Source organism: Podarcis vaucheri (assembly GCF_965113315.1).
Source record: "Podarcis vaucheri genome assembly, chromosome: 2".
NCBI classification, from domain to species: domain Eukaryota; kingdom Metazoa; phylum Chordata; class Lepidosauria; order Squamata; family Lacertidae; genus Podarcis; species Podarcis vaucheri.
The window spans coordinates 114,218,178-114,228,057 of NC_138760.1; the positions used below are offsets into that span (position 1 = coordinate 114,218,178).

At 44.7% G+C, this 9,880-nt stretch overlaps 1 long non-coding RNA gene across 1 annotated transcript; it reads left to right on the forward strand.

Annotated features, from left to right (window-relative positions):
• Positions 1–2,295: 2,295 nt before the first annotated feature.
• Positions 2,296–6,594, forward strand: LOC309525389. Its single transcript, XR_014216213.1, has 3 exons — positions 2,296–2,896; positions 5,602–5,721; positions 6,446–6,594. It is a non-coding gene; the product is annotated as an uncharacterized lncRNA (long non-coding RNA).
• Positions 6,595–9,880: the final 3,286 nt, after the last annotated feature.

Below are 9,880 nucleotides of genomic sequence, written 5' to 3' on the forward strand. Positions count from 1 at the left end.
AACTACAGTTTATGGGATTCTCTCCATGACTGCTGAACTGGTGGTCTGCCGCAGTCAAAACAAAAAATTCCTTCCAGTAGCACCTTTGTTGTTGTCTAGTTTAGTCGTGTCCGACTCTTTGTGACCCCATGGACCAGAGCACGCCAAGCACTCCTGTCTTCCACTGCCTCCCGCAGTTTGGTCAAACATGCTGGTAGCTTCAAGAACACTATCCAACCATCTCGTCCTCTCTCGTCCCCTTCTCCTTGTGCCCTCCATCTTTCCCAACATCAGGGTCTTTCCCAGGGAGTCTTCTCTTCTCATGAGGTGGCCATAGTATTGGAGCCTCAGCTTCACGATCTGTCGTTCCAGTGAGCACTCAGGGCTGATTTCCTTAAGAATGGATAGGTTTGATCTTCTTGCAGTCCATGGGACTCCTCCAGCACCATAATTCAAAAGCATCAATTCTTTGGCGATCAGCCTTCTTTATGGTCCAGCTCTCACTTCCATACATCACTACTGGGAAAACCATAGCTTTAACTATATGGACCTTTGTTGGCAAGGTGATGTCTCTACTTTTTAAGATGCTGTCTAGGTTTGTCATTGCTTTCCTCCCAAGAAGCAGGCGTCTTTTAATTTTGTGGCTGCTGTCACCATCTGCAGTGATCATGGAGCCCAAGAAAGTAAAATCTCTCACTGCCTCCATTTCTTCCCCTTCTATTTGCCAGGACGTGATGGGACCAGTGGCCATGATCTTCATTTTTTGATGTTGAGCTTCAAACCATATTTTGCACTCTCCTCTTTCACCCTCACCTTAGAACCAACTAAGTTTGCAAAGCTGCTTTCAATGTATGGTGTGAGATATGACCATAGGTAAATGTAGATATGGAACCCAGGAGAAAAAAGCTCAGCAACTTTGGCTGACCCCCCCAAACAAAATTCCTGGCTACGGCCATGTCCAGGAGCACCTAATTTTATAGTGCTGGGGAGAACTAAGGTGCTTCAGCCCTTCCTGGTGTCTGTGAGATCAGTGGATGGACAATGGGAGCTGCTCTAAGTGTGCCAGTTGTTTTGCTGTACAAGCATTCCAGCTTGCCATGGGAGAGACCCCACTTCTACCTGCCAGGTGGCTGCTTTGGGGGTTCTCCTGACACCCCCCCCCAAACCAGTCTTGGGGAATGTGGAGGGCATGCAGGGTAAGGTTACCAGACATCCCCGTTTCCCAGGGACAGTCCCTGGATTTACAGATCAGTCCCCTGACAAAATCCATCTATTCAGTAGGAAGTTGAAAAGTGTCCCCCGGAATCAGTTACCCACTAGGGGAGAACGGTTATGCAAGCTTTCAGAATATTTAGAATTAGCCAAATTGACAGATATAATAAGACAAAAACCAAAAAGTGAAGTGAAAAAAGAAGGGGAGTGCCTAAATGAATACCTTAAAAGCCAAGGTTCGAGGACAGAAATCTGGCTGAGTCTGGAATAACCTTGTGCAGTGAAAGGACAAGAAAGAGGGATTTATATTCAGATGTTAGGATATAGATGATAAGGAAAACAGGAAAATAGGAAGATACAATGAGAGGTAAAGGAAGTGCTGTGGGATTGGTGGAAGTCAATGTTTGTTGTTCCTTTTTAGTGTTTACATTATTAATTTGTAAGATTTGGATTTGTTTTTTTAGTGCTTGTTTTTGTTTTTGTGTATTGTTATTTTTGTTGTTTTATTGTTGTGTGGAAAATACTAATAAAATTTACTAAAAAAGAAAAGAAAAAGAAAAAAGTGTCCCCGGATTCATTGAAAAAAATCTGGTAACCTTAAGCAGGGGGAAGAGAGGGAGAAAGCATCATTGTGCAAGCAGAAGTCCTTGCACTGGGCTTCCATTGATGGGGCTGTTAAAATGAGTATAGTATAAGTTGGTGTTCTTCGGCTGCAGGTCCCTAGATGCTGTTGGACTACAATTCCCATCATCCCCAGCCAATTTAGCCAATGATCAGCGATGATGGGAGTTGTAGTTGTGGCAATGACCCAAAGTGGAAGAACACCATAGTAAGCAACAGTTTCAAAACAGAAGCTCCTTAATATCTCTGTCAATTTCATCCTGTTAAAAGCTGAGAGTGCAGGAGAGAAGGCACGGCAAGCATTTTTTGTTTAATAAAAGTGGGATATTTCTGGAGCAGAAATTATGAGAACAGAATGATCGGTAGGCAGAAAGCTGCAATGGCAGGAGCTACAGAATCCAGGGCCAGGACATGTAGGCGTAGAATATATGGGTGTGTTCGTTTTTTCAGAGAATTGAACGTACTTTGCTAAGTTATTGCTGCCCATGGTGTGCATACTTATCCCACTCTAGGATAAAGGAGATCAAAAAAATCCCAGAGTATCTAATTTTAATTCCTTTGTTTTGTTTTTGTTGGGCTGGTGTTGGTTAAATGTTTAGCTGGAGTTGGTGGTTATTTTAACTTGGGTGTAACTGTAAACTCTTTATTGTTGTTGTTACTGATTTCTATTGATTTATTGGTTGGTTTGTTGCTTGTGTAGGATATTTTGTTTTTTAATGTTTAATGTTTTGTTGCGTTTCTGTATGTGTTGTAAGCTGCCCAGAGTGACTGCGGAAACCCGGCCAGATGGATGGGATATAATTTTTTTAAAAATTAAACATTATCTCACCTAAGATCCAAACATTAAAATGGTAATCAGTGATCCCATGTGTTCAATCCACCTTCAGAAGCGAAGGCTAATCTCTGGAGTGTAGATGTGTTCTATGGTTGGGATAAAAGCCAGACTGCCCACAAATGAGAAGTCACTTTCTCTTTGTTAGTTCCATCTAAGAGGACACTGTTGTTGCTCGAGGATCACTGTGGCTAGGCATGGCTCACATTTGGCTACTTGCATCTTGCATTTTTCTCTGCTTCGTAGCAGGAGGTAAGCCCAACAACTAATAAGAATAATAATTAGGGGTACGCATATCCTGAGGCTGGGAAAGATGGAGGGCACAAGGAGAAGGGGACAACAGAGGACGAGATGGTTGGACAGTGTTCTCGAAGCTAATCAGCATGAGTCTGACCAAACTGCGGGAGGCAGTGGAAGACAGGAGTGCCTGGCGTGCTCTGGTCCATGGGGTCACGAAGAGTCAGACACAACTAAACAACTAAACAATAACAAAAATGCCCCAAAACATTTTGTGAATATAAGTTTGGCCTCATTGAGGGGCAATAGTTCAATATGAGTAGGAAAATGAGAGTACCCCTAAACATTTTTTTTAGAAAAAAGCACTATAATAATAATAATAATAATAATAATAATAATAATAATAATAATACATGGGGTGCCACTGGTCTGGGCATCATATCCCACTACCCTTTCCCCTATCTGTCACATACATTTAAAGTGTATTTAAAACACATGGCTTCCCCAAAGGATTCTTGGGACCTCTAATTTACCCCTTACAGTTTTTCGATTCTCCGCACTCTTAACAAACTCCAGTTCTCAGGAGTCATTGAGGGAAGCCATGTGTTTCAAATGTATGAGCTACAAGACAAACCCCCAATTTGCTTCTCCCCCTCAAGGTAAATTACAAGGTAATTTATTGTTTTTAATTGTAAAATTAGATCAGATAGCTTTGCCACTTGGTCCCAGGTGATATTGCAATATCTGTGAACAATACAAACGTACACTTACTCAGAATCTTCGCCATCAGCCGCCTTTCTGTAAATCGCCACTTTCATGCAGCCCATGATATCATGAGGACAACTACACATTCAAAATGCTTTTGAACTTGGGAAAGACAAATCGCTGTCAGAACTCAGTTTTCTTAAGGCTACCAGTCATTTCAATCCGTATCTCTTTCTTTTTTCTTTTCCTTTGCCTCCTGCGATGAGGCTACATTTTAATATTTTAATGTTTCAATATTTTAATGTTGTTTTTTAATGTTGTTTTTAAGTTGTAACCATTCAACTTGTTTTTATTAATGCTTGTAAGCTGCTCTGAGCCCGGCCTTGGCTGGGGAGGGCGGGGTATAAATAAAAATTATTGTTGTTATTGTTATTATTATTGTAGACAGTTTGTATGGCACTTTGTATTTTATTGTACTGGTATACAGTGGTACCTTGGGTTACATGCGCTTCAGGTTACATACGCTTCAGGCTAACCCAGAAATAGTGCTTCAGGTTAAGAACTTTGCTTCAGGATAAGAACAGAAATCAGGCTCCGGCGGTGCGGAAGCAGCAGGAGGCCCCATTAGCTAAAGTGGTGCTTCAGGAGGTTAAGAACGGACCTCCGGAACGAATTAAGTACTTAACCCGAGGTACCACTGTACTGGTATAATTGCTGCACATTGCCTTGGTGATATGAAAACGTTTTAGGAAATAAACAGCAAGTCATCTGAAAGGTTAACTCTGAAGGGGGGGGGGAAGGGAGAATGAGCACTCTAAGAATATGCAATTGCTTGGGCATATTGATGACATATTTGTCTGATATATTGTAATGGTTTGTTTTACGAAGTCCTGAGAATGTTCTAATGTCCGTATACACAAACTGAGTTGCTTTTTGGATTACAGTGGTGCCTCGCAAGATGAAAAGAATCCGTTCTGTGATTCTCTTCGTCTAGCGGTTTTTCCGTCTTGCGAAGCAAGCCCATTGAAGGATTAGCGGATTAGCGCTATTAGCGGCTTTTAGCGGCTTTTAGCGGCTTATCTGCTGATCGGATCAGCTGATAAGCGGCTTAGAAAAAGGGTGGGAAAGGGGAAAAAACCAGCAGGAACTCTCAAGACATTGTCGTCTTGCGAAGCAAGCCCATAGGAAATTCGTTTTGTGAAGCACCTCCAAAACGGAAAACTCTTTCGTCTAGCGAGTTTTCCGTCTTGTGAGGCATTCGTCTTGCGGGGCACCACTGTATGTTTTAAAATGCTTTAGCATTGGATCGTTAATGCTATTTAACACTGTCTTTGGGAGCCATTGTTACTCATTCCTGAGGAGCTAAAGCAGTTATATATATAAAAAGGTAAAGGTAAAGGACCCCTGGATGGTTAAGTCCAGTCAAAGGCGACTGTGGGGTTGTGGCACTCATCTCACTTTCAGGCCGAGGGAGCTGGCTTTCCGGGTTATGCAGCCAGCATGACTAAACCGCTTCTGGAGCAATGGGACACCGTGATGGAAACCAGAGTTCACAGAAACGCTGTTTACCTTCCCGCCAGAGTGGTACCTTTTATCTACTTGCACTGGCGTGCTTTTGAGCTGCTAGGTTGGCAGGAGCTGGGACAGAGCAACGGGAGGTCACCCCGTCGCAGGGATTCAAACTGCCGACCTTCTGATCAGCAAGTCCAAGAGGCTCAGTGGTTTAGACCACAGCACCACCCGCGTCCTCATTCCAGAGGACCAAAACAGTTATACTACAGGCACTGTCACATCCTTGCACACGGCACTATGTCATGACATAGCAATGCGAACAGCACTGTGTCATGATATAGCTCCATTTTCATGAGCATTGCTGGGTTAAGGAGAAAAGGAGGAGGAAGATAATATCTCTTTTCACTATCCAGCATCTAGATAAACTTGATCTGGAGACACTTGCTAATGTGGATCCTAGGAGCAACCGCATTATTATTTTTAATGCTCTTTCTTAACGACAGATGCTGTTGTCTGCCGACAGTGTGCTACCATGAGGCCATGGATACCATGCATGCCGTTAGGGAGAAGATGCGCTGCCATAAAGAACAAAATGATATGCATAATCTTGAAAGTCTACAAAGGTAAGGTGTCTTGTCTTCTTAGCAACCTTGACCTTTTCCTTGCAAGAGCATTGCTTTTGGGGAAAGTCATATTGTGTTGGCCTGTGGATTATAACAACAACAACAACCACAGCAACAACAATTTATATCCCACCCATCTGGCTGGGCGGCTTCCAAAAAAATATTAAAATACTGCAATGCATCAAACATTAAAAGCTTCCCTAAACAGGGCTGCCTTCAGATGTCCTCTAAAAGTCTGGTAGTTCTTGTTCTCTTTGACATCTGGTGGGAGGGCGGGTGCCACTACCGAGAAGGCCCTCTGGCTGGTTCCCTGTAACTTGGCTTCTCGCAGCGAGGGAACCGCCAGAAGGCCCTCGGCGCTGGACCTCAGTGTCTAGGTAGAACAATGGGGCTGGAGATGCTCCTTCAGATATGAATACAGCTGCCACTGGGGCATCAAGCCCCTGGGTGGCTTTAGATAGGTCGGGACTCACAGCTAGGTCTAGTCTACTGACGAACGAAGGTGAGGCACCCACCTTGAATGGTGGAAGAAGTCCAAGAGGTGGTTCCTGCCTCACCTCCGCCACTCACCCCCCTCCACCGCCAGTGGAGAAGCAGCGGCTAGTGTGTCATGGGCAGCAGGGCGGGGTGGCGGCACGTTCCTGTTTCACCTCAAGCAGAACATGAATAACAACACGAATCAAAATGCTTTCCTTTCTCCCCCTGCCTCTTCCCACCACCCCAGGTTTCCAGCTGTGGCAGAAGGTCATGGACTGCACGAAGGTGGATGACGACAGGTGTGATCAATGGAATTTTGACAAGCGCACTGGCAAAATGTACACATTCTCCTGTTGCGCCGATAAAAATTATTGCACTCAGGAATAATAGATGGCAGTGTTGCGTGTCTTAGTTCTTTGTGTGACGTTGAGAGAAGAATGAAGAGGGGCCGAAGTGACCAGAAGTCTTTCAGTTAATTAACAGATACCGAAAAAGTGAGTGTTTGTTCAGCCGTCAGTCACGCCATCTCCCATGGACACCGTGAGGGCCACAAATCTAGGCAGCTTTAAACAAATCCAGTGGCCACCATTCACCATGGCCACATGCTACTTAAAGGGCCAGAGGCAAATATGAGCTGTTGAGGATCATGAGTGGAAGAATGTTTCTGTGGTCATGTGGGCTGCCTTTAGACCTATGGTTGGCACTGTAAGGAGAAGAATGGCTGGACCTGAGAGGCCCGTGGTCCGATTCGGCAGTGTTCTTCTTTTTATGCTTTTATTCTCTGGGATAGCTCAGTCGGTAGAGCATGAGACTCTTAATCTCAAGGTCATGGGTTTGAGCCTGACGTTGTGCAAAATAACCCTGCATTGCAGAGGTTTGGACCAGATGACTCCATGGTCCCTCCCTTCTATAGCTAAGCATGTGGCCCTTTCTTTATTTGAGATTTCCATTTGCCACCACGGGCAGGGAAACGGGAGAATGCAAACACTGGGAGCAAAGTCCTCTCTTGTTGTATTGGGTGGCCACGTTGATGTGGAAACTGGAAGAGTAATTCTAGCCCACTTGGGATCTGTGACCCCCCCTTAAGCCAAGCTGCATCAGGGAATGTGGAAAAATAGGCTGATTTGTGGCGCAACAGACTCCAGCCAATCAATTCTGCCCATGGCCAGTTTCTGCTTCCAACATGCAGTTACAGTGTGATCTTGGTTCCCTTTAGGGGTTTGCAAATTACAGATGTGCAGAGCAGCAAATTAAGCACTGGCCTAGGTAAAGGGTAAAGGGACCCCTAAACATTAGATCCAGTTGTGGACGACTCTGGGGTTGCGGTGCTCATCTCGCTTTATTGGCCGAGGGAGCTGGCGTACAGCTTCTGGGTCATGTGGCCAGCATGACTAAGTCGCTTCTGGCAAACCAGAGCAGTGCACAGAAACGCCATTTACCTTCCCACCGGAGCGGTACCTATTTATCTATTTGCACTTTGATGTGCTTTCGAACTGCTAGGTTGGCAGGAGCAGGGACTGAGCAATGGGAGCTCACCCCGTTAGGGGATTTGAACCGACGACCTTCTGACCGGCAAGCCGTAGGCTCTGTGGTTTAACCCACAGCGCCACCCACGTCCCTCTGCCCCTAACCTGCAGATATAGAAAAAGAGAGAGAGAGAGACTGTCGCTGAACACATGTCCTTTAGTTTTAAAATAGTTGATGGGATTGTGGCACAACTGAGTCCAGTCAATCAGTGCTACCTACAACCAGTTTTCGCTGCCAGCTTGCAGACCTGGTTTTCTAAGATGAAACTACTGGAGAAGAAGAGATACATTTAAATGAAGCACAGCGAGACTCTTTACAAACTGGTCCCATTCGTCTACAAACTATATATTTGGTCTCATGGCCAAAGTAAATGTGATACTAAACACACATCATTAGAACACCCAGTTTGTCATGGGGTTTGTAGGATTTCATTGGGACTGCTGTCCTCCATACATGCATGTCCCCAATGCTGGTAATAGCATTCTAAGCTGCTTCCCTGAAGGTTTACAAAGTGGGAATAGGCAATACCCCCCCCTCTAAGTAACTTTCTTAAACTAAATAAAACCAAACAAAGTTTCATAAAATGGATCAAATACACCCGGGACAATTATTTTTCTGCACCACAAATTACATCTCAAACAGTATCCAATGCATGGCAAATCCATCATATATCATCCAAAACCAGTTTGAAGGCCATATCGTGATTTCATAATTTTTGTCCTGGCAATAAAGGTAAAGGGACCCCTGACCATTAGGTCCAGTCGTGGCCGACTCTGGGGTTGCAGCGCTCATTTCGCTTTATTGGCCAAGGGAGCCGGTGTACAGCTTCCAGGTCATGTGGCCAGCATGATTAAGCCACTTCTGGCGAACGAGAGCAGCGCACGGAAATGCCGTTCACCTTCCTGCCGGAGCGGTTTCCTATTTATCTACTTGCACTTTGACGTGCTTTTGAACTGCTAGGTTAGCAGGAGCAGGGACCAAGCAACGGGAGCTCACCCCGTCATGGGGATTCGAACCGCCAACCTTCTTATCGGCAATTCCTAGGCTCTGTGGTTTAACCCACAGTGCCACCACGTAACATATCACAAATCATTGTGTGTGTGTGTGTGTGTGTGTGTGTGGGCTATGCAAAAAACACAATGTGGGAAAACCCATGAAGTCAGCAAATGTTCCTATCGATTGCTGCAGTAAATCACAAAAGCAGGTGCTGGCAAAAATCATGATGTAGGAAAGGCCATGAAGCTAGCCAATAATATAATAATATTTCCCCAGCCACTCTGGGCAGTTCCCAATCATATATTAAAAACACAATACATCATTAAACATAAAAAACTTCCCTAAACAGCGCTGCCTTCAAATGTCTTCTAAAAGTCAGATAGTTGTTTATTTCCTTGACATCTGATAGGAGGGCGTTCCATAGGGCAGGCGCCACTACCAAGAAGGCCCTCTCCCTGGTTCCCCATAACCTCGCTTCTCGCAGTGAGGGAACCACCAGAAGGCCCTCGGTGCTGGATCTCAGTGTCTCTACATAGCTCCATCCATATTTCAGAGATCGTGATAGATTGGTATATCGCGATGTTTAGCTGGTAGTTGATAGCTCTGTTGGTAGAGCATGAGACTCTTAATCTCAGGGTCTTAATCTCAGGGTTGTGGGTTCAAGCCCCACACGTTGTGAAAGATTATTGCATTGCAGGGTGTCAGACTAGATGTCCTTCTTGGTTCCTTCCAGCTCTACAGTTCTATGAAATATACCACTATACTGAAAAACGAGATATCACCCAGTCCTGGTTACCACATTCTGCACAACAGTACAGTGGTAACTCGGGTTACATACGTGTGGATTTTGGGGGTTTGTAGAGATGAATAAAAACAGACGAGATGTTTTCTTTCAGGGAGCTTGCGTGTGTGCCAGATGAAAAGTGAGAGAGAGAGAGAGAGAGATTCTTTCTCCAGCCTCACAGCATCTCCTTTTATTCAAAGTTACAACAAGCATGGCCACGAATGTGCCAGTGGCTGATTGGCTCAATACAAGACAAAGAAACTGAAATCCTATTGGCTCATTTGTATGTAAGGCGGGCTTACATAGCTCCATAGATCTTTGGCACATGAAAGACAGAATGTTAGAGCTGTATTTAGACAGGCATATAAACTCTTA